The sequence below is a fragment of the Apis florea genome, unplaced genomic scaffold (assembly GCF_048593485.1).
Source record: "Apis florea isolate Af1SG1 unplaced genomic scaffold, ASM4859348v1 contig_1794_pilon, whole genome shotgun sequence".
Taxonomy (NCBI): Eukaryota; Metazoa; Arthropoda; class Insecta; order Hymenoptera; family Apidae; genus Apis; species Apis florea.
In genome coordinates this window covers 1,184,285-1,212,256 of record NW_028256482.1, presented here as the reverse complement: position 1 = coordinate 1,212,256, position 27,972 = coordinate 1,184,285, and the positions used below count along the sequence as shown (strand labels likewise).

The window sequence follows — 27,972 nt, the reverse complement described above, 5'->3', positions numbered from 1 at the left end:
AATTTTATACAAATGTTTTGATTTGCCTCTATGGATATTCATAAATAAATAGATTGAGTGTAATACAACGATTTGACTATTTTAAATTAAATAAAATATACAATCATCGTACAATCGAATGGAATTTGTTGTAATTTGTTCGAGTAAACTTTTTTTAAAAATAAATTATACGATGACAATGTACAGTAAATAGTTACATTTTTACTGCGTATTAAATTATATTCAAAAATAATCACTTGTTTATCTAAAACGTCGATTACTTGTCCAACGTCTCGCTCTTTCTCACTCTATCTATATTAAAATGTTTACAATTTGTTGATTAAGCCAAGGGAGATATGTGTACATGAACTTTTTTCATCGTTTTCGTGTCTAGAATCCATCCTCCAATATTTTTATATACAATTGTTTTTGAACCATTTTTAAAAACCCTTTGATGAAAGGGTTAATTTCAGCTCAGATGACGAAACAATACAGATAATTTCTGTATTGCTTGTGATATTATGATAACAAAAGTGAATGAGTAAAGCAAAAAGATTGACATAGAAGATGCATCATCTATGATGCATTAATTCACTACTTCGAATGAAATGTAAGATGGAGAGTATAGATAGTAGTAGTAATTGAATTGACTACTACTAGTTTTGAAATAGATAAAAAAGAAATTTATATAATACATATTAAAACAAAGTATAAAAATGTTGACAGAACGGATACAGTGAAAAGCAAAGAGAAAAATATTGTTACGAGCTTTGACAGCCAAAATATGAAACATCATAGTTGACATGAACTATAGCACAGAAAATAACAACATTGGTTGTCATTGATATGAATATTGATTTAATGCTGCTTGCTCTCTCTATTCCTCTGAAGAATATATTGTATATTGTTTAATAAATTAATCAATATTGTGTGAATACTGAATAAATTAATTAAATACATTGTAATCAGTGTGAAAATAAAATTATATCATGGAAGAACATCAGCCGAATGCAAGATTAATATCAAAAGTGCATCTAAAAAGAAGAGACATATATGATACGAATTTCTGGATAAGAGTTCGTTTCTTGTGGCTGATTTGAAGCTCTGATTGAGAGGCAGTTTACAGAACATCGTTTTTGGAAGAAGAATTTTATAGAAGCAAACAGAAATCCAAAACATTCTACGCATACTATTGGATGGATTGATTGCTCATTTTGAAGAGCAAATTCATTAATTTAGCAAGTCACATTCTGTTATTGATAATAAAATTTAAAATAATTTAAAATTTAAAAATTTTAAATAATAAAATTTCTAGAATATTAGAACAGCGGGAACAATAGAAACGAACAGGACAATCATTTTTGTAATAAATAAATAATTCAAATATTAATGAAAATTATTTAAACGAATGACCATTTCCGCTAACATTTTCGAACCTTTATTTGTTCACATTTGCGAGTACATGGATATTGAATATGTGATAAAGCCTCCATATTTTGTCTTTTATCCTAAGAAGAATTCAAAATATAATTCGAAGAATAAATGCAACCAAAATTACGATTTTGATTGTTTTAAAGAATTTGGCGCGTATTAATTTCTCTCTCCGATTATTTAAAATGAAATTCAGCAATTGAATTTTGTTTTGATGAGAAAGAATTTATCTTAATTTAAATTATGTTCTATTTTAAAATTATCGTTCGTTACAGAACTGGTGAAGAAGATTAAAAAAAAATTGAAGATTTCATATCTTTAAGAGCCATTGTTATCCTAAAGAAGAAAACTATTGAGATTATCTCACGAAGTTGAGTGAAATAAACCAGAACTAAAATACAAGTCTTTTTGTTTCTGAAAAAACTAAAAAGAAATAAATATAAATAATAAGTTATGATTTTCTAAATGTAGAAAATATTAGAGATTCCATTTAGAAAATTCTTATAGAATATAGGAAGGAAAATCTATTGGATAATAAAATAGACTAAACGTAATAGTTATTTTTATTTTTAAAAAGACATCCAAAAATCATAATCTTTATCTGCTGATTACATTATATTATTATTATGCGAATAATATAATACGTTCGAATGTGTACATGTTATTATTTCTGAATTATTAAAAATAATTTTATATAAAAATAAATTCATTCAGAAAAAAAAATAGAATATTTGAATTCTTTTTAGATTTTTTCTTTTTATTTATAAAGAATCAATATAAAGGATAATTCTTTATGAAAAAATAAGAAATAAAAATATAATAAAATTTTTTCTGATATTTGGTTTTTGAGAAAATCGAATTTGAAAATTCTTTTGATTTTGACAAGTGAAATTGGCTAATTTCCAATTTCCAATTTAATACAAATCAATAGAATGATTTTATATGTTAAAATAAGCAAAAAATGAAGATTAAAATTTTATTGTTTAAATCCTTGTTTTTGAAAAAATCGAGATTGATGTACAGTCATAAAATCACATAATTGATTTCTAAAATTCGCATTTTTGAAAATTAATTTTTAAATAAAATAAAACTAATTTAAAAATTAGTTAATTTATTCTACATTTTTTGCTTATTTCAGAATATAAAATATAGAATATAATATTATATAGAATAACCTCTTATCGATACTTCATTCAAATTTAATTGGAAATTAGCCAATTTATGTCTATCTATATGTCTATGTTATTGGAATTAATTAATGCGACATGCTATGCAATTCTTATACTAATTTATTATAATTAATTTTTTAACAATCTATGATATAATAATATAATTTTCTTAATTTTTTTTTTTTTAGAAATGTTTTAACATATTAATAAAATTTTTCCAAATTAAAACGAGATTAAATTGTACATAAAATAGATCAAATTTAGTTATTTATATAAATTATATATTACATACATAAAAAATTAAATTAATTATTTATACAATATATTCATAATATAATTTCTCTGATTTTTATTTTTCTTGTATGAAAATTTGTTTATTGAATACAAATATGTTGAACTACATTGTCTGCCGACAATATTGAATATAAGTTTAAGTTATCATTCGTTTCTCAAATGTAAATTTGTATATTGATATTTTCTATCGAATATGGAAAAATTTGTTCCTTCACATTCTGAATACAGAATATTTATTTATATTTTCCATAGAATGTATATTTGTTTGTCAACATTTTCCATCGAATGTGAATTTGTTCATCCATATTGTCGATCGAATAAAGGTTATTCATCCACATTTCCAATCGAATGTTGATTTATATATATATATATATCGTTCAGATCAAATTTAGACCTGTTTATTTACATTTTTCTTTAAATAAATTTAATCATTCATTGCTTGTCGAATGTAAATTTGTACATCCATATATTTTAATGAATATGAAAAAATTTGTTTCTTCATGTCCGTTGAATAAAGAATATCGATCGAAGGCTGTTCATCCATGTTTCTAATCGAATGTCGATTTGTATAACATTCAAGCAAAATTCAGATCCGTATATTTACATTTTTCACCAAATAGGTTTAATCATTCATTCTTTGTCGAATGTAAATTCATTTATTCACATTTATTTTTCAGCAAATGTGAACTTGTTTATCCATATTGTTTATCCCATTGTTGATAAAATAATATATCCATATTGTCCATTAATTGTTCGTTCTTGTTCACTTGCACTTGTTCAGTGAATACAATATTGATTGAACGTAGATTGTTTATTAACAATGTAAATTTCATACTGCTTGTTTAATAAAAACCATTCATCCACATTTTTCATCGAGTGTGAAAGTGTGATGGAAGTTTGTTTAACTATATTATCGCATAAATGTAGATGTGTTTATCCATATCGAAAGTGGAAAATTAGGATTAATTCTTCATGTTATTCGTCGTATGTAAGTTTCTTCGTCCACATTGTTTGTTGAATTTATTCATCCACAATTGATTGTCGAAAAAATAAAAATGTATTACATGATTGTTTTATCAATTGTAAACTTGTTCATCCACGTTGTATGACGATATACTTTAGTTCATATTTTTCATTGAATCTAGACTTGTTCATTATTCATTGAATATAAGTTGTTCAATCGTATTGTTGTTTTCAAATGGCGTATTTTTTTCCATTAAATGACACATATATCTTTTTCAGCATTGCTCTTGATACTTCAAATGTGAAGTAGATAAAATTAAGAATCCATTTTTTTGTCAATGTAATAACTTTTTATATATTTATTATTATAATATTTTATAATTTTTATAATGAAACAAAATATGTATTATATTATCAATATAATTCAACGTAATAAAATAAATAAAGTTGAAATTATATAGCTTAATCTCATTTTAATCGGAGGAATCTCACCAATATATTAAAAAATTTTATATAAAGAAACTAAAAATAATAATGTTGAACTATCGTTATTATTTCAGTATGTCAAGAGTAGCAGAATATATCTCTGTTATTATAATGATACACTGGTTTTTAATTTTTCTTTTGTACGATTTTGCAATTATAAAAGAAATAAAAGCATATTATGAATCTCAAAAAACCGTATTTTTTTTGCCCAAGTTATCTATATTTGCTTCTGGATTAGATAACGTAAAAGAAATATTATTCATTATATTTTTATTATATTTGTAAACTTATTACATATTTCAGAATGTATTATGAATATATAAAACATATATATATATATATTAATAATTTAAAAAAAATTCAAATATTCTGAAATAATTAATATATTCTTATTAAATTAATGAACTTTCATATAAATAATTTTTCTTGTATTTTATTATATAGTTATAGAAAGAATAACATGTATATTATTTCGTTATACTTATCAATATATTGACAAATTCTTAGCTACATATGCTGGATTATTTTTTAAAAATTTAATAAAAAAAGATTTTTTATTAATTGCAATTGAATTTAATGGAATAATTAATTACTTATATTAACTGTAATTAATAATAGAAAGCATCTACATTATTTGACACTACAGATAATTGTTATTAGTTCAATTAAAAACTGAAAACATTATAAAGAACTATAAAACATAATTTAAAAAAGTTTCGATTAAAATTTTCAATCTCAGGGACAAAACAAATCAATAATTTCAAAAATTCAAGTAATGACAATAATAGAGAAAATCATAATTAACTTAAAGTATGCAATTTCTAGTATTCAATTTTTATAGATAACAAATATATAAACAACATGAATATAATCAATGAATATAATCAAATTTTTAAAAATTTACGTATCCAGATGTCAAACACGCCAAAATTGATAATTATTTAATACTATTTACTTTTTGACAACACTTGATTCTTTAATTAAAATTATAAGTATGTACATGAATTAAATAAACATTTCCATTTATATAAGGGAAATTATTACTAATTAAACGTATTTTATCTATGTAGCACATATTTGTACGAATAACTATTTTCCACTTTAAAAAATAATAAAATTATGAAAAAATCAAGATTAACAGACAAGCATGTACAAGCAGAGTTAAAAATAACTACAGCTCGACAAATTCAATCAAATTTTGGAGATTTGGTTAATGAAAAATGTTGCCAAGTTTCTTCAAAGAAAAAGAAAAAATTATAGTATTTTATTTATATAATGTTAAATTGAAAAAAAAGAAACTTTCTTATATACATACGTATTTTTTAATATGTTTATATTCTGTGTATTATTATTTTATATATTGATTTGTTTATAATATAAATTATGCTTCATCTTTATTTCCATTTGTTTTGGTTAACGAGTTTGACATGCCTGATCTAGATGAACAACTGTTTCTAATAGTGCTCCATTCTCGAACCCTTTTTTTATTTCTCAAGTACGAACCTCATATCACATGGCGCAATTTTCACATTCTTTCGTCTTGGAAGAAATTCAAAATTCGAAGTTGTGGCACGACAAATGCGTAGAACGAGGCAATTAAGATTACGGCTTTGATCATTTCATTAGAGGCAACGCTTTCAAGATATTTCCAATTATTCAAAAATTCAATAATTCTCGTTTCGGTGCGAAGAATTTTTAGAGAAATTATATTTTATTTCAAAATTATCAGCAGAGAGGGAAGTTGATATTAATTTTCTCTTTTTGCTGACTGTTTTTCCAATTCAAAAATTTAAATTCAATAATTGAATTCCGTTTCGGTGCAAAGAATCTGTCAAATTATGTTCTATTTCAAAATTGTCAGCGAAGAGTTGGCTTCTGCCGATTGTACTTCGGAAATACGAGACAAATTAGTCACATTTCAGAAGATTAAAAAAAAATCTTTTCATCTGGCGAATTTCATACCAATTAAAAAGTTTCCAAGAAATTTGCACTTGTTACAAAAAATTTGTCAAGAATTTTTTATTGATTGACTGAAAATCTTTCCATTGATTTGGCTGAACATAACTGTTGACCAATGATTGTCAAAAGACGTTTCAAGATCTTCCGTTTTAGTATTACCTTCAGAAGACGACAAATTTATTCTGGATCCTATCCCAAGAATAAGAAGAATAAGAAAAGATCATCTCCAATTTCTTAAAAACGTTGGAAAAAGAAAAATTTATTATTGTATAACTCGTAAAGAATTGTTAGCAGTGATAAAGTCAGTAGAAAATTTTAACTTTACAGAAAATTTCTGCTTAGCTTTAATTGATGTCTTTCAACAAATCCAACTAGCTCATGGATAGAATCCTCGCAAATATGATTTCGAAATTCAGTATTTGAGAAGAAACAATGTCGATGCGCTATCAAAAAGCTTCTTGCATTCAGGCAAGAAATATTTATGGGAAGAAAAGGACGAATTAAAGAAAAATGATCTTTTCTCTGTTATTGACGATTTGTGAAATTTAAAAAGATTGAAAGCGTTGGGAAAAGAAAAATTAATTATTGTATAACACGTAAAGAATTGTTAGCAGTGATAGGTTTACAATAATTGATTTCTTTCAACAAATCTAACTAACTCATAGATAGAACGCTCACAAATATGATTTTGTGAAATTCAGTGTTTGAGAAGTTTGTGAAATTTAGAAATAAAAGATGAAGAGATAGGATTTATTTTTGCCTGCCACGGAATACTATTGGAAAATAATATTCTCTAGAATTTTCTAGAATTACGAAAAGATTGTTATTTCGAAAATAAAAATCGAAAGCTGGCTTGGTTGCTGGTAATATTTCAGAAGTTTTAATAAAGGTATTCCACGAAGGTAACAATATTATCGGATCTCTTGTCGACAAGATGTAAAAGATTTGGTATCATAGCTCATACTTGTCGATCAAAGAAAGAAGCAGCAAGTCTGAAAATGTTGAAGCGTCCACTTCCAAAATCAGAAATCTATTTATGCTGGTTGTGATCTACTATTTTATAAAATGGTCTGAAGTGATATAAATGCCGAATCAATAAACATTTACAATCCAAATTTCCAATAAACGTTATGATACAGAGTGACAATTTAAAGGCTCTTCTAAATCAAAAACCTAATTTTGAATTTTTCAAGAATTAATAAAACTGCTTGGAATCAAAAAGACAAAAACGATTCTGTATTTTTAATCAGAAAAATTGGTAGAATGTTTAATTAGAATATCTTATAATATTACTTGGCGATGTTTGTTGAAGAAAATTAATAAATTGGAACGAATGAATCTCAACACAAATGTTGCTATAAATTTGTACGATTAAAAGTTAACTCATACATATTTATGCAGAGAAATTCTTCCTAATCAAGAAGAAGAAATAAGAAAAAGGGATGAAAAAAATTCACAGATTTATGGAAAAAAATTAGAAATCTCTTCGACGAAAAGGAAAATATGGTAAAACAATAATATTTGCACCGAATTTGGTCAAGCAGAGAAGATATATCAACAACAACCATCGAAAGGAAAATGTGCAAAATTACAAAAATTACCAACAGCAAAGAATCAATTATGACAGATAAAATAAATAATATAATTTATCACATTCGTCGACGACAAGATGTAAAAATATTCGCGTTAATCGATTTAGCAAAATATGAATTTGAAAATGAAAAGAGGAAAAATTGAATTCATTAAAATGCAAGAAGTCGCTTCTTCGCGGAAGATTAGCGTATGTTAAAGTAGATTTCTCACTATCGGTAGTTGATTTCTCTTCCGATCGTGAAACAAACGATGAAAAAGTCTTTCTTAGAGTTCTTTATAACACGTGACAGTTTAATAGCAAAACAAAAATTATTCTACTGTGGAGAAGCATGCTGGAACTCGATTATTTTAAGAAAAATAGTGAGATATAAAAGGATATTCTCTGACATAAGAGAAATCTCTTTAGTGAATCGGAGATGCATCTTGGAGAAGATTTCAAAAAAAGGATTAAAGGCAGATAATTAAAGAATACAATTTTGGTTTTTTGGACTCAAGAAGCATAAGATATTTGGATGTTAGCATCAAGATAGGAATGTTAAAATAATAACCACAGATTTTATTATCGATAACCTAAATTTCAAAAACTGATGTGATATCTATTTTTCATTGTCACATCAGTTTTTTTAAAGTTGAACTTTTAAAATTTTTGTTTTGAATTTGATAAATATTTATCAAAACATCATTAATTTACAAATTCTGAAGCAAAATGTCAATCTGTACAAAAATTTGTTATAACCAATTGTTTTAGCTTTTATGAAAACAATAATTCAAAACACAAAGTTTTAAATATTCAAGTGTGTTTTTTATAATTGCGCGCATGTTATCAATACACTATAAATCTAAATATTATTGAATATTTATGCGCATATTTGAAAGAAAAAAAAATCATATGTTTAACACAAAAGATTTAGAAAACGCGTTAAAAAAATAGACTTGAAAAAAATTCTTTATTAGTTTAAATTAGTTCATAAAAAAACTAATCAATATTGAACAAAAAGTTGACAAAGTGAAATAAAAGATTATCAACAAAATATTAAAGTCTAAAAGTATTAAAATAAAAATAGTTCAAAATATATTTAAATGTTTAAGAAAAATTTTTCTTATTACAGAGTTTTAATTTGTCTTTCTATTATTTTTAAAACTTAATATAAATAAATTTTTATTTTTGGCAGAACTTAAACATAATTTAATGAAAATAATTTTATCTTTCATTTAAGTCTTTAAGATTCATAAGAAATCAATCACTTCGTAAAGCATAAAAATATAAAAGTCCGAATTTTATTTTGAAATTAATTTTCATTCTATATAAACTTAAATCGTGAGAAACGATTCTTTGAATTTTACATAGAAAAAAATAATGAAAAAACGTTCTGTATTTCTGAAACAAATAGAACAAAACAGTTTTAATTTGATTTTCATGAAATAATATACAATGTTGTCCAGAAATTTTCTGAAAAAGTATTATTTTCTCTGACAAAACTAAAATTAACTTGTTTAATATAATAAAAAAAATCATATGAAGAAAACCGAATGTGAAATTTTACAAAAATTTATTCTATGAACTTTTAAATAATATAATGAAGGATTTAATCATGACATGGGATTATATGGCGGCAAATGGAACAGAAAAAATTGAAAAAACAATATTATAAGAAATAAAAACCAGGTCCTGATTTATAAAGCAGTCATAATAGCTCTTTGAATTTGGCTAACAAATTTTACTATTCAAATTTTAGTTTCAATATTTTTAATAATTTCTGTTTTTTTTATCCAATTTGTTAATAATAATTTACAAAATTATATGATTTTGTATGATTTCCTTATATTGTTCAAAATATTTGAACATTTTAAAACTTTTAGTGGAAAGATTACTATTATTATATCATTTTTAACAAGATGCTTCGTGCATTATTTTATAATATTTCAAAATTATTGAAATCAATCATTGGATCTTAATTCGGTTAAACATTTAAATTAATTATAAAGAAAATTAAAAGCTTAAATAAAATATTAGAAAATAAAGAAAAAATATTACAAGCATGGAAAAATATTTTGATTTTGATAATAAAAAAAAAATTTGTCGAATCAATATTGATTTGGATAAATCATAGATTGAAAAATCATATATTTAATGCAAAAGATGCAGAAAAGAAATGAGATGAAATAATAATATAATTTAATTTAAAAAAATATTTTAAATAATTTTCTATTTTATATATGTTAAATTTTGTAATAGAAATAAAAATATCATTCTTTTATTTAATATAATATTTTAAAGTCAAATTTTCAATTTCAAAGTTAATATATTTTCTTTTTATTGCATCATATAGTACTCACCAAAAGGAATAAAAGCCTCAAAGAAATCATGGGTTGTAAATAATCCATTCGTTTTGGAAATTATATTAAAAATTAATTTTAATACATCATCATTTAAATGAATATTTCTAAGGATATTATATTACATATATTATACTACAAATGTACGTATCTGATATTTAAATGTAAATTTCGTTTGACTTTCAATAACTTTCAAGTACATTTTGATAAATATCAATAATCACAGCAACTTCCGATTTGTTGTGTACGAAACGAATTTCAATACAAGAAGAAATAGAAAAAATTATTTGTATCATTATAACGTTCGTGCTATCGATGAAGTATTTAAGAATTATTAACTCGAAAATTAACTCGAATATATTAATAAATAAAATGTAATTATTTAGTTAATAATAGACAAAAAAATTATAGAAATATTCTAGACGAATCATATAGAAAAATAAATATGTATTATAATATGTATAATTTTAGAAATAAAGAATAAAGATTTCTTTTTACTGTTGTTTTATAAAGATACATCATTCAATTTTTATTTAAATAAGGACAGCTTTTCAATCTATTCATGAAATTTATTTTATATGATAAATTATTAAATCGATTATTTTTATATATTTGAATATAAATGAACAGATTGTTACTTTAATTATAGCCTTTTTGCTTTTCAAATCTTATATCTATAAATTTTTTCTTTGAAGAGCGATAAACAACAAATAATAAATATATCACAATCAAAATTATACATTGAAAATGTTAATACGTAACGATGGTGACATCTATTAGCAGATATTAAGAAAGTGTCAATAGATGACGCTTATGGAAAACAATAATAATACTAATTGAACTGTTCTTGTTTTTCATATTCAGTGCTGTAATAGCGTTCAATAGTTGCGATTAGTAAGTAATTTCTGTTCTTAATAAAGTCTTATATTATTTTTATGTAAATTCTTCTTCACTCCCCATAAAAAATGCTTTGTGTTCAATTTATGCCTAATATTTACGAAAAAATTCGCAACAATTTAAAAGAGAGATTAAAAAATTTCTTTACGTAATAACGATGATCAAATCGAGTCTGATCACCAAACAAAATCACAAAAGAAGCATAAACATCGATGACTTTATTTTATGGTAAAGAAAAAAAAAAGGCTCAAAACGCAGAAAACAATATTAAAAATTATATTTTTCGAGTTTAAAACTTTTGTTCCTTCTGGTAAGTATTATAACAGCTTTTTTTATAGATCTCTACTGATCCAAAAATGTAGAATCATCTGAAAAAGCCATGACACAAACTATTTTTTTATAACATACATATAGAAATTATATCTTTAAATTTAGTTATAAATTTTAATTATATACATAATATACTTATATAATATAATTATAATATAACATAATTGCATATTATATATATATTTAGTTTATAATTTAATCATACATTAAAGTGCATAAATAATATAATATAATATAAATAAGTTTTACATGATAAAATTAGAAAAATTTTCAAGTAAGTATAAGAATTTTTCACCAATAATAATATTCAAATTTTTTATTTTTGTAGATGATGAACAGAAAAGTAGCTGCTGTTTCTGATTTTATATTAAATTTAGTAAAAAAAATTCATATTCTTGAAAATATAAAACGGTAATTGAAGAAAAAATTCGGATATTTTATAATAAATTATTCATAAAATGAAAAAGGTATTGAAAAATTAAAAAGATTTAAATCTACACATATAATGATTGAAAAACATTTATATAAATATATGTATATGTATGAAATATATATAGAAAAAATATATAAATATGATATTATATTATGTTAATGGTTTCGTGAGGAAAAATTTATCCCTAAAATCATAAAAACGAAAAATAACAGAATATCAGAAGATATGAATCAGTTTTTATATTTAATACAAATAATCATAACAGCATGTAAAAAAGAAAACAAAAACTTAGCTGTCATCTTAAAGAAAATAGCAAAAAGTTTGAAAACGACCAAAAATAATCAGAAAATTACTTTTCAATAACAAAGAAGAACCAATTCTATTCTCATTAAATGAAATTTTAACATTTTATAATAATAATTTAACCTATAATGATCTTGAAATAAAAAATAATACCAGATTACTTGTAAATGAAATTATTGTTAAACTTTTCTTACAAAATCTTTTGTAAAATATTATATTATTGTAAATAGAAATAATTTATATACAGTTATATTATAGTTTCAAATAAATAAATCAAAATAATATTTAGTTACAATTTTGATGATAGTAATGGACATGCAATGATACAAACAAACATTCAGCTTCAACTACTCTATTTTTTTCCATCATATGATTGAGATTTTCAAAAGTTAAGAGCATAATTCTATAAATGATACTATACTTTGTTAAATTTTACAGATTGTTGAAATAACAAATTGAAGAAACATATCTTTAAACAAAAAGAAAATATCGAAATCAAGAATTTAACAAAATTTAATTTGGCACTTTTGTAAAGACTTTTACATTTAAGCTAATAATAATACAATTTTAAATATTCTAACAACTACATATCACACTGCCCTATTTGCGGAGCACAACAAATTTTAAAAATTGATAATTCCTGTTCACATGAATTTTCATTAAAAAGTAAAGAAAATTTACAATAACGTTTAATCCTTTTTATGTATTAACTATTAATAAAATTAATTTATAATGAAGTTTGTTGTTAAGAAGTTTTTAACCGATCAAGATCAATGGTCATGTGTTAATTAAAGTTTACGTTATTACTGAATGAATTCATAAGATTCTATATGTTCTGTTAGTTCGAATTTGCAAAGTTCAAGAGTTCTAATAATTCAATCGGTAAAAACGTTCTCTTTATTAATTTATCAAATTCTCTAAAATCCCCTTTATGCTCATCTCGTGAAATTACGAGTTTTCCGTGGGATGTGCAAGTGGCCAATGACATTATAGATCAATCCTCTGACTGTGCAATACTGCCAACTTATAGAAAATTCCTAGAATTTAGCCGAAGGTTTTTAAATCATTAGAGAGTCAGTTGTTCCTAGAAAACTGATAGCGAATTTATTTGTAATAATTTTTTCCTAGTAGAATGATACTGATTGCCGTTGAAATTGGATAGCTAAAATATCGTCTCAAGTTACAAGATTACGTTCACACTCCAACCACACCGAAGTGTTTCTAAAAAATATACAATTTCAAAGATTTCCTGAATTTTTCTCTCAATAAAAGATCCTCACTCAACATCATATTATCTTTTTTAATTTTTTCGAATGCATATTTTAAAAAGAAATTTAAAATTAAAAAAGTGACGAATAAAAAAAATAAAGAACAGTTTTTCCATCAAAAGAAAGAAGTAGAGAAGAGTGTGTCAGAGTAAGGCGATTAAAACTATTTTTAAAATTGTTATTAATTAAAACTAATATACATATTTGGAGATTACAATACATTTTCTTTTTCACATTACTAGATGTAATGATATATAAAATATAAATTATGAATATAAATTTTTAATATAGAATGAATATATAATATAACATTTTATATTTTTATTTTTGTTACACATATTCGAGTTACTTTTCTTTTATTTCAATATTTTTATATCAAAAAATAAAATATTTTTTTTATATAATTATATAAGACAAACAAGTTTAATTATGATAATTAAAAATATCGTTGATATTGTAAATGATATAATAAATCCCTACAACAATCTATGAAGAAATGTCTCGTGATTTTGATTTCGTATTGCGTGTTTCAATTTCGCGCCTCTTTTATTTAACATCTTCATAGTAGATAAAAACAGGAGGAAACTAAAAAACATAGAATTTTTCTTATTTTTTCGCTTCTTTCCTTATTTTGTTGCATTTGTTATATTCTAATTATATACAAAAAACTCAAAATCAATATATAAAATAATATTAATGATTTTGCAATTTTTCTTCTTTTTTTTTTTATTTTTGTGTCACTGTTTACTTGACAAATATTTTAATTGGTGTCTCTGCATTTATTTCTTTTCTATCATATAAATAATTTAAAATTTTTTTTTTATAACGTACAATACTAACCATTTCTCTTCCAATTTTTCCGATTTTTCTCTATGTACCATTTCGTAGAAATACGTAAGCATAGCGATGGATCGATATGAAGCTCAGTAATGTTGAAAATCTCGTTATCAGAGGAATATCAAATAAATATAAATATTTACAAATATTGAAAAATAATTTAAAGAAACGAGCGGAAAAATTAGAATAATAGAAAATTTTTATTTTTAATGAGACAATGATCCAAAACATACATTATTAAAGAATGGATTATAATACTACTTTGGAATATAATGGAATATATTTACTTTGTATTACTTTTTTTGTATTACAAAGAATACAAGGATTTTTACAAACGGAAGATTATAAAATTTGCCCAAAAAATGGAAAGAGATTATAAATCAAAATGGACAGTATATTATTAAATAAAGATAATTCTTTCATAAAAAAAAATTGCTTTTTATTTACATATTATAAAAACTGTAACTTTACTAACTTAAATTTTCTATATATTAATCTCTTGACGATTGTCTCCATAATTTAGATTAAAAAAAAAACAAATAAATTTTTATTGCTAATAATTTAAAAAATCATTAAAAGAATGAAATATTTTGCTTATTTTTAACAATGAAATAAGTTGATTTTGAAAAATAAGTTTTATATTTTAATAATATAATTTTTATCTATATTTTTTGTTGTGTGTTTTTTGATTGTTTTGATGAAATAAATCATATATTTTTTGCAAGTGTGTCTTGCTACGAAGAAACATTTAGATCATTATCATTTGTACTTATATATGTTATATTCATACATAAGTGTCATTATAGAAAATATATTTGAAGAATTATATGATAAACTTCCGATATTTTTGCTTCAATTCAATGTTTCTAATTAATATGAAATCATTATAAATCATTTTATGACAAAATAGAATTTTCCAAATTGAATTGAAAAGAATACGTGTTCATAAAATGATGATTTTATACTTCAATTATATATAAAATTAATTATTCTATTATAAAAACTATTTTTCCATGTCGTTAGCTCTCATTGATGTTAAATACAAATTTATTATTATCGATGAAGAAGAATGATATCAATCATGAAATGATTTCGACGTGAACGAAATATATGTTCAAAATAATTTCTAAATTATTTCTTAGAATCAACATAATAATAACATACGTAGGAAACAATATGCTTTCCAAGAATGCGTTTAGTAGAAAAAAAAAATGTAAACAATGTTTTAATGTATAAGTAAATGTTCGCGAATAATGATTTTAAATAGTTTATTTGTAATAAGCGTAATAATTACATCAATATTTAATATAAAACATCATTTTAATGTCATGAAACGCAAAGTGAATTCACATGTATTAATTACTGATTATCATATATTAACAAAAATGTGATAGTGTAATGATTTTGTGTTATTCTTAAAATGGCACATTCGAGTTGCAGAATAATTCAAAAAATGTTTCAAAAAAATAAAAAAATTTGATTTACCATCGAAATCATTTGATGAATCAAGTGAATCAAGAACAAAGAGAAGAAAAATGGCAAATATAAAGAAGGAAATATTCGCCGCTCAAATGAAATTACATTCTTTGAGAAAAAGAATTGTTTCAGTGTTACTGAAAAAAATCATTCGTTCTTTTAAGCGAGTTTAAAACATATAAAGCTATTTATTCAACATTGAAGCAGAAAAATAGTGAAAAATTATCATCATTAAAAAACTCTATCTATCTATCTATATATATTTATTAAAAATGGCGAAACTTTCGAAATATCAATGTTCAATTATCAGAAATTATAATAAAAAATTATAAAAGAGAAAATGAATTGAATAAACTCAGAGAAATAGTCGTATACATCGAAATAAATCTTCAAGATTTATTAAATCATTATATGTTCACTAATTTACTTGGAATATGTTTTCACAACTTTAAACGAAGATAATTGTAAATCATTAACATTGATATCGAAATGGGATTGTGATAGATACGACAAAGCAAATGTTTGAAAATGAATTCGATTCTGACGAATATATCTTTCAATGTTTATTTGTTCTTCTTCAATTAAATTATTTGTCAAATTACAAACAACAAAAATTCTATAGCAAAATCCCACGCTTTCATTACGATATTGCCATTTCAATTAGATTAGATTTGTAAAAAAAAAGAAAAAAAAAACAATTATAATCAAAAGTGAAATCGATTATAAATAATATTATAAATTCATTAAAATCCATGAAAATAAAATTATAGAAAAACAATTTTATAATTGAACATAAAATGATATTAACAATTACTGATCGTAAATAACAAAAAACATTTTATCAACTTTATCAAGAAAATGTTATATTTGTGAAGCAATATCAAAAGATTTCAATAATTTAATAAAAAAAAAATTATAAATAAAAATTTAAATAAATTCAATTTCGACTTTTATTTTACATGCAAGAATTCGATTATTTAAAATTATGCTCCATTTATCATATAAAATACTATTATTATATAATTAAATATTAAAAACTGGATGAAAAAGAAGAGAAAAAGGATTATTGAAGAAAAAGAAATTATCGAAGCCTACAAATTTTAAATGAAATTTAAAAAGAATTTAAATAAACATAGAAACATTCGAAGAATATACATTAAACATTGCAAAATTATACATAAATTAATATGATTGATATCGAATGATACAAAACCCATTATGCACAAAATTTTACTGCATATTTTAATGTAATAAACATTTTGCTTGCTAATAAACATTTTCGATATCAATTATTCAAGAAAATTTTTCAAAGAAACGTTAATTTGGATATGATCAATAGATTTTAATATCAGATCGCCTCTTGACTGATATGAAAATGAAAAAAAAACCATTTTTAAAGAAAGATATAAAAATGTTTCTATCATCAGAAACTCCTTATGATATTAATGAATTATTATAGAAAAGGAATTATCTGATTCGAAACAATTTTCGAATAAAGATTTATCAAAATTCGCCATTTTAGATTTCAATTTTTAAAAATTGAAAACACTTGTCAGTATTTTTTTTTTGTTAGTTTTTATTAAATTTATTTATATATTTTATATATTTTATTTAATTTAAATCTAAAAAATTATTTTAGATATTATTCGAAAAAATCTAAATATTTTTGAGCCAGTTATTAGAATAATATTATTATCAGAAATAAACACGAAATATTTAACATTATCTGCAATTTATCTGGTTTTTTAAAAGCACAGGTGGATTAAGTAACTCGAGAGGATGACATAAAATCGCATTGGCGATCGTATATATATAATTATGTATTTTTACATATCCCGATAATTTATTATTTTTGTATATTATGTAATATAATTTATACATAAACAATTTTTTGTATAAATATGAATAATTATTTATAATTTATATTTTTAAATTTATTATCATATATGAATATAATTATTATTACGTATTATTATATAATATTATCATATTTTATCGAAAAAATGATATAATATGAAATTGTTTTTAATTTTGATAGAGTTAAATAAAATTTTTGAATATTTTTAAAAATCACGAAGAAAGTATTTTTAATAATATTTTTATATTATTAAAACAGGAGAATTTGAAAAAGAAGAGTTTAAAATTTTGAAATACATGATATGGACATTATTTTAATAAAATTTATATATATCATGACCTGAAAATTATATTATAACGAGAAATAATGACAATAATAAATAAAAAAAAAAATAAACAATGTAAATTATAAAAAACATATTGTCAAATATATTATAAAAATTATCAAAATTTTCTTTTGCATTATTAAAAATTATATATGAACGCAATTAAGTAATACTTAATTTTATCTAATATCTTCATTCACTGCATGTATATCACAACTATGAATCCGATTAAATGAAATTCCAAATCCGAAAAAAATTTCCAACCCAAACCCAACCATTTATAATTGCATATTCCTATCTATCCATATGTTTTTTATAAATATAATTTTTGCAATTTTTATTTACTGCTCATAGACAGAAAGATTATTTGCGACTAACATTCAATTAAATTTTTATCTTGTTCAAAAGTAAATTGTTTTTAATATATAAATGTTTTTGATGATGACATAATTCAATTTAATTCAATTTAATCAAATTTTTAAAATAGGATATGTCTGGTGAATACATTTGACACATTTGGTTCAATTGATCAATTTAAAAATTAATTTGAAAAAATTTATCTAAATTAAAAAGATAACTAAATGTGAAGAACATTGTCTTAATATTTTTTTGCGACGCAATATTATCCTTGGAAACCGTCTTCCAACCATTGATTCCTTCAGTTTGCATTTTCACAGAAAATAATGATTGAAAGAAATTCCAAAAGCGACAATCTTTCAGATCAGATAGAATTCAGCAACGATATTCACATCAGAATACAATTAGAATCAAATCAGTCACAAATAATTAAAATAAACCACCATTTGTTCATTTCAAACTCACAATACAAACAATTCTACAATTCCACAATCATAAGTGATGCTTCAAATAAATACCATCACCACATTTATGCAATATTCAAAATCATTACGTTCAGACATAATTGATAATTTTTAATTTTAATTTTTAGTTTTATTTATTTTGTGTTATATTATTAATACCAATATTTTTCATGATGTATTCATCTGAACAAATAACCAACATGATCCAAATTTATGGAAAAGCAGACGGAAACCATTATGATGTAAGATGTATGTATAAAAATTTTCTTCTTGTAAAATATCTAATAAGAAAATATTCGTTTACAAATGCATGTGAAGAATGTTACAGAAAAATCGAGAACTCCTAGTACAAAAAGAATAGTACTTCGAAATATAAAAGATAATCCTAATTCTAGTACGAGAGAAATAGTAAGAGAAGGAATTCAACATGATTTTGTATGGGAAATATCAAAGGAAATACGTCCTTATCATTGACAGAAAATGCAAGAGTTAAATCAGGATTATTTACGAAGATCATTATTTTGTTTGCAAATACGAAAAAATTGTAGTGAAAATACAACTTTTATTAAACAAATATTAATTTATGGACGAAGCTATGCTTACAAGAGATGGGATATTTAATACACATAATACTCACACGTGGGCAGAGAATCCCCAAAATACAATAAAATTTTTAGAATGTTTTTTGTAAACATATGAATGGATGTGTTAGATAATAAATTAATAAGATAATCTTTCTTACTATCTTTTTTACAAAAAGAGGCATATTTAATATAATATAATACTCACACATAGGCAGTCGAGATAATACAACAAAATTTTTAAAAACAGTTTTCTGTAAATGTATGGATGTATTAGACAACAAATTGATAAGACCATATTTCTTACCGTATTTCTTACAGGAAGAATATAATATACTTATAATTATATACTTATACAAGAACTATATAATATCCAATATTTATTAAATTTTCTATAAATGTATGATATAAACTGGATATATTAAACAATGAATTGATAAGACCATATTTCTTATCATCACTGGAAAGACATATGGCAGCATTGCTGAAGAAAGAACTAATATCTATTCTTAATGAAATCAATTTAAATTTAATACAATTAAAATTTATAATTCACATATGATGCAGACATTTTTGTGCAACGTGAACAGGATTTTGAATGAAAAATTTAATAACAGATGGATCAGTCATGGAGGAGTAGCGACCAAGATCTCCAGATTTAAATCTTTAGATTTTTATATCTAGAGTTATTTAAAAAATCTGTGCACAAAGAAGAAAATGAAAATATTTTGAGATGAATAATAATTAATAATTGTGAAGATATAAAAAATAAGTCAAGATTAATGAGAAAAATCAGAAAAAATTTTATAAAAAGTATATTACTATGTATAGAAGAAGCAGGACAACATTTTGAACATTTATTATAAGATTTAAAAAGTAAATATGAAATGCTGAGAAAGAATTCAATCACGTGTTAATTCTCTATTCTTTTTGTTTTATAATAAGAAATAAATTTATTTAATTCATACGATGTTTAATGGTGTGATAAGTAATGAAATGGAATTTTACATATGAACAAATGTATATGTATGATAATAAAATCAAAACAAATTAATATCTTAAATATTAATTATTTGTTGACTTTTTCACTAGTTAAATTAAATTTTGCACACATTGTGTCATATTCAGATCTCACGTCATAGAAACCGTTTTTATTATGATATAATTTTTAAACATTTTCTATTTTACATAATCATGTTAGTAAGCAAAAGGATTAATTATTTAATCATTGTCATTTATGGATAGCGCATTTGTATTTCAGATAAAGACAATATGTATAAGATCTACTTTTCATCTCTGATTTCCATCATTGACACCATTCTTCAAATGGCTTCAGATAGAAAAATTTTTACGGATAAAGATCTAGAGATTAATGTGACATTTATTCATCTTTTAATTTCAAATCTTCCTTAAAATATACTGATTCCTCCTCGTAACAAAAAAAAAAAAAATTTATGTTAGTACGAATGCATAAATAAAGAAACAATGTAAGAGTTCCACGCGAGAAATTCTAGAACTGTAAATTTGTTGACGAAAATGTCTTGACAACGGTGATGCACGAATTCAATGCTTTCTTTTTTTATATCTTTAATAAAATCATTTTAATATATCTTATTCTAGTATATATATATATAATTTATTTCTTAATATTTATTAAATAATAAAGAAAATAAGATTGTAACAAAAGCAAATAATATAACGTATGATATGATTTATGAATATGTGTAAAACTGAACAGTATATATATGAGAGGACGAAGACGTGTGCATCTATTTGTGCATCAACATTGGAAATGACATATTAATATCCAATATCGATTTAACGAATTTGTATTTCGGATACAAAACAAAATGGAAAATATTATTCTACTCAAAAACATTATATTATTAATTAATTAGTTTTGTATAAATATTTATAAATTATTGTAATTATTGTAAAATTAAAAATTGTAAATAAAAAAATATTATAGAAGAGACCAATTGAATGCAGGAAATATTTAAAAGGGATTAATATATATCTAATATTTTTTATTATTGTAATATTTGATAAATGATTTTGTTATATTTTTTCATGCAGTATCACGTTTTATAAAAGTTTATATTTATAATAAAAAAAGAAATGATTCCGCCTTCTGATTTTTAGAATAATTTTATGGAAAAAAATAATAATATAATATAATACTAAATGATATTAATACACAAACCGTATCGAAATAAATTTTTCAAAATTTATTAAACCATGTCGTCTTAAATCAAGATGATTATAAATCATTAACTTTAATATCGAAATGAAGTTATGATTATTATTATTATTCGTTCAATTAAATTATGTTTCAAATGATAAAAATGATAAATATTGGATTTCTATGATAAAATCCAACGTCTTCATCGATATCATCGTGCAATTAAAATCAGACTTATAAAAGAGAAAATTAATATAATTAAAAGTGTTGAGTGTATAATATATAAAAATGCGACTCACATTTTTTCCGGGTGAATGGAGTTACATTGGGTGCAATCTCTATTTTCATTTTTGTTTTCTTTTTCCATTTTTTCGCCATTTAATCATTCAGTACAATATAAATACTGGCACGATCTCCATCTATATAAAACAATTTATTCTTATTTCTTTTTTTGCATTAAATATATCTTACCTTGCTACGTATTTTTTTATAATAATCCACAATTTATTAAGAAGTGAAATTGATTATATATGGGATGCAATAAATTCATTAATATCCTATAAAAATAACATTGGAAAAGAATTTTGTAATTGAACATAAAATGATATTAACAATGATTTATTATATGTAATGTTATTACGAACACTTCAATTACAAGAAAATTAAATATTGTATTTATGAAGCGACATTAAAGGATTTCAACGATTTAACAAAAGTAGAGGTGATGAATATAGATCTAAATGAACTCGAAAATTATCCATTTACACGCAAGAATTGGATTATTTGAAAATATGTTCTATTTATCTTATAAAATATTTACTTATAAATTATTAAAAAATGGACTATAAAAAAACAAATGAACAAAAAAAGAATGAAAAAATGAAAAATTATTGAAATCTGCAAATTAGAAATTTAAAAAGAATTTAGAAAAATTATACTATATTGTTCTTAAATTTGGAGCAATAACATATATGTGATTTTATTTATTTCATCAAATCAAAATTATTTTAACTACTAATCATTTTGAAAAAAATTAAATTTTATTTTTCTTTTATTTTTTATTTATGAAAGTAGTCTAAATATAGTTTGATTTAATTAGAATTTGCTTAATTATAAAATTATAAATATTTTCTTTATTCTAGAAATTTTAGAATAGAACAAAATATATAATAATGTTAGTAATATAATTTTATCATATTATTAAAAACGAAAAAAATAAAAATAAATATTTTATTATTATAATTTTTCGAGCGTAGTTTTGATAAAATTTCCGGATTTATAAATTATAAATTTTTGCAAATTTCAATAGAATTTTTCCTTTCTACTTTATTTCTCAATTATTTACAGTCCTGATCCTTGCTCTTTGTTCATCGCATGTTTATTTATTATTTCATCCTATTCGAATATCAGACCACCTGCGTGGAAGACGAAATTGAGGCAATTGAGCAACCCCACTACAAACAAATGGCAAAATTCGATTGTAACGACCGATTACTGATCACAATTGCTTTCTTTTCGCTTCGATGTTCATCCGGATAACTACAAATCGCGTTAACCTCCAGATCGAACTCGATCGAATCCATGAACCGTGTGCCCTTTTGTAAGTTAGAGAATCTTCTACTACTTTTATTATACTTATCTAAATCAATTTAAATTAATTAATTAATCCATGTTGTTCACTTTATAAAATGAATTGAAATTTTAAAAAATGTGATTTCGATTATTGTGAATATTATTTGTTGTAGATTAAATGTTGAAAGAAATTGTAGAAAATTGTAGAGAAATATTGTTAAATATCGTAAAAACTTTGAAATTGATTTATTGGTTTCTTGATAAATTTCTTTAATAATGAAACAAAATTCATAGTTTTTAATAACAAATTAATTATATTTATTCGAAATATTATTTTTGGAGTTATTTATATCAATTAAAAAATTGATATATATAATTTCAAAAATAATATTTTTAATATTTTCTGTTCTACATTTTTCATCTATATGCTTGCTTTCTTTTATATAATATATTTATAACGAAATTTCAATTGAAAATTGATATTCAACTGGAAAAAATTTAGAAAAAAATTCAAATTATCTGATTTTTGCCATAAAATTGCCATGATTTTCTTGTTTAAAGATACAAAAATTCTGAACAAAAATTCAAGTATATTATAAACATAGTAACTTATATTGAAGAATTTTTTGAAAAAGTACAAGAAAAGAAAAATAACAATATAAGACTTTTCAAAAAATATAATATGCGAAAAAATCAGAAGTCAAAATTAACGAAAATTTAGTTTGTTGTTTGGCTTCTGAGGTTTGATTCATATTTAAATTCTTCCAAGCACTTCAAACATAAAAAGAAGAAGTGAGGTATGAATTTCTTAAATTTCATCATTTCAACAATGGATCATCATCATGAAAATATAAGGTAATATTGCATATTTTGTAATTCTTGTAATAATAATTATTTTTTTTTTTTACTAGTTTTCTATTAATTGTTTTATTAATTTGTAAATTTTTCTATTAATTTATAAATTATTTATGATTATCTCTTAATATATAATAGAAAAATTTCTAATAATGATATGATGAATGATATAATTATAAGGAAATAAGCAATAAAATTAAAATTATTATAATTATTTTACAAACAATTTGTTGGTAATATTAATCGATATATCGATTGAAAAGATATACCAACCATACAGTTTTACCAAAGAAAAATATATTCAATAATATAGTTATGTATATAGTTATGTATATAATTTTTTTTTATATTCAAAATTAAATAATATAGATTACTAAGATCATTAATTATATAGTTTATTCAATACGTTAAAAGATATATTCAATTGTAATCCGTGGCAAAAATTTATTGATCAAATGCAATACGAAATTTATTAAAAATATTTTTAAAAATATTTTTTAAAATGTAAAATATAAATATAAAGTATATAGAGATTAAATTAATATAATATAACATAAATATAAAAAAAATTTAAACTTTTATATATTGTATAATTTTTTTATAATTATACAATACTTTTGTATAAATATTATATATATAAACTTTTGTATAAATTTAAACTTTTGTATTTTGAAGAAGAAAACAAATAAAAAACAAAATAATAGTAATTGGAAATAAATTTTTTGATTGGAAAAATCCTGAAAAAAATATTTACTATTATAAATTAATAAAGAAAAAAAAAAATTTATGTATATATGTATGATTGTTTTTACTATATGAAGTTATTTATATATTCCATTTTAGGTTTTGCTTTTTCATTGTTTTCTTCTCATTAAAAAGGAAATTTTAGTTTTTTTTTTTTTTGTTTACTTTATAAACTGGATTATTATCTATATTATAATATTTTAGATCTATAATTACATTTAATAAATTTCGTATATTATTATGCTCGTATCAAAAACATATTTTATAGTAGAAATAATAGAATAATAAAAATAAAATAATAATAATAAATAATAATATTATAATATAACATATATAAGATAATATAAGGAATATAATATAATATTATTATTAATTAGATAAAAAATTTATGAATTTGAGATAACAAGCGATTCAATTTGTATACAGATTGAGAATGTGAAATAAGAATATCTAAAATATTCCGTTATTAACGATTGACAGAAAAAAGACATGATAAAATTGCTTAATGGAAATAATTTTTTATTCAAAATTATTTTTTAATAAAAGAAATTGCTATTTTTTTATGAAATCATAATACATAATTTTTATATATGTATATTTTTTTATATACATTGATTCAAATTATATATCATTTATAGCAAAAAAAAAAAATTATTAGTTTTTGGAGATATTAAAACTAAAGATTTCATATTTAATATTACTAATTATTGATTATCTTTTTAAATTTATTTATCAAATTTTTGAAAGAAACACAACGAATTATTATAAATAGAATGTCTTTTTGAATATGTCTGAGATCATGTGTAAAAATACAAGAAATAGACATAAATGAAATAACATAAAAAATAATAGGATAATAATAGAATAAAAAAAAAATTCAATAAGATCGATTATAAAAAGTTTTTTAATATAGCTAAATCACATTTAATTATTTTATAATTTAATAAATTTAATAATTAAAAACACAAAAAATTTAAGAACTATTATATTTATTTATAAACCAAATATTGGTAATAAAAGAATATCTACTTGAAGAATTAGAATTTGCAAATCCATCTGAATGAATCATTAAAAGTTGTTTTTTTTTTAAATTTTAGAATATTTTGTGAAAAATATAAAGCCAACTATTAAAATATCGGATTTGATATTACTTGATAATCATAAAACATATATTAATAATTAATAATATACAATTAATAAATATCAATTATTTGTAAAAGAGAATAATATTTATAATTCTAATAATATATTTACAATATATTATATTTATATAATATATTTCTTACATTTCTGTCATAATCATCAGCGGCAATCCTTAATGAAACTATTTTTAAAAATTTATTTATAATTTTGCTTTTTTAAAAATTAGTACAGAATATATTTTTGGAGAAATATTGACTATGAATAATACGAATAAAGCTAAAATTTATTTAATAAATGAAATAAAACAAATATAATTAAATACTAATAAAATAAAAAAAATATTTGATAAACAATATTTTCAATAACAAAAATCTGATTCAATTCAAAGAAGATATTTCAAACACAGTTCAAACATATTATTCCAAAAGTTAAACGTAATACTTAAAAAATCAAAAAAAAAAATAATGATCAATTTTATATTATTTTCTTTTGTTGCCTCACTCATAAATATCTTTGTACCAATGTCTTTATAATTATGAAAGAAAAAAAATATTTTTTTAAGAAACAAAAAAAAGACATATAAAAGAAATAATAACATTGATTAATTTTTCTAATATATGTTATAATATATGTATGTTAGAAGTAGAATGGTCTTTTAGTTTCTTTATATTTTATTCGAAACAAAAATACTCCTTTCATAACTCTAACTCTTTTCTATAATAATTCAAAAAGATAATAACAGAAAAAAGATAAAAAGATAAAATAGTTACTAAAAAATAAAAAGATAATATCTTAAGTCAAGTTTATAATTGTATTATTTATATTTTTCATTAATTCATATAACAAGATAATTTACTAATTTAATATAGTATTTGCATTCATTATATATTAAAAAATATTGATTCCAAAAAAAAAAAATAGAAGAATAATGTTTTAAAATTTCATTTTTATTAGAAATATAAAATAAATGAAATAATTCTAAATAAAAAATGAAAAACCTATTTTTTTATATTTTTTCATATTTATAAAACTAATAGTTTCTTTAATAGTATTAATTTCTTTAAGATTTGAACTATATTAAAATATATTAACAAAAATAATTAAAATAATTTATATAGATATTATATATTATAATATATAGATCTTTTTTTATTCCTAATTAAATTTATTATTATATTTGGTATTTCAATTAATTCTTAACATGTTTTCTTTTCTATATATCATATCATTTCATTCATTGTTTGTTTTTTAGTTATATTTCTAGAATTATGGAATTTTGATTACAAAAACATAAGTCATTCTAAAAAATTAATTTCATTTCAAAAGATATTACTATAAATATTATTATTATCTTATTGAAAAGTTCAGTCTTTTAATTATTATCATTATTATTAAAAAATATTATTATCATAATTTTTTTTCACAAATAAGAATTATTTTTTTTTAAAAATAGCATACTTTTAATTTTTCATTAATATAATTCATTTATATCAAAAAAAATTTTTATAAAAGATTGAATAATGATATAAAATTTTCAAACGATTATCATTCAATTTTAACATTCATATATTTCATATATTTTATCATATTATATAAACTTACTGACAACATAAAAGAATTGAAATTTTTATTGTTTTTATATAACATTCAATATAAGTAAGTTATTCAAATTTTTTAAATTAATATTTTTGGTTCATATTTATAATTATTAATTTTTAATTATAAAAGATTTCTCAAACAATAAAATTTTCTTTATATTTTTTTTATTATTAAAGTTTGCTTACCTTATATTATTATTTTAAATAGATAATTCAAATTATCTTCAAACATTTTCAAAGAGATTGAAATTTAAAGAATCTTTTTTATAAACCAATAAGACAATTGAACCAAGAAAGCAAACTGAAAAAACCTGAAATATTATATATCCTTTTAAAATTCAATGCAACATTAGAAAAATATTTTGTTACATAAAAAAAATAGAAAATATTTAAATTTTAAATTAAAATTAATTAAATGCATATTTTAACAGAGGAAAACATGTAACATATATAATATGTATATAAAATATAACCTATTATTATATAAACCAGTATTATTACAGAGTTAGAAATTTTTTATAATATAATATAAACTACA

General features: G+C 21.5%; 2 long non-coding RNA genes across 4 annotated transcripts in view; one reads left to right on the top strand and one right to left on the bottom strand.

Annotated features, from left to right (window-relative positions):
• Window positions 1-27,745, bottom strand: part of LOC147658631 (uncharacterized) — a 104,081-nt gene extending 76,336 nt beyond the window's left edge. For all 3 annotated transcript variants that reach the window (XR_015293479.1, XR_015293480.1, XR_015293481.1), the window contains exons 1-2: window positions 27,621-27,745; window positions 21,822-21,941 (exon numbers count right to left, since the gene is read on the bottom strand). This is a non-coding gene — a long non-coding RNA (uncharacterized LOC147658631). The remainder of the gene's footprint in view (window positions 1-21,821; window positions 21,942-27,620) is intronic.
• On the top strand, window positions 11,061-12,911 carry LOC147658632 (uncharacterized). Its single transcript, XR_015293564.1, has 2 exons — window positions 11,061-11,418; window positions 11,767-12,911. It is a non-coding gene; the product is annotated as an uncharacterized LOC147658632 (long non-coding RNA).
• Window positions 27,746-27,972: the final 227 nt, after the last annotated feature.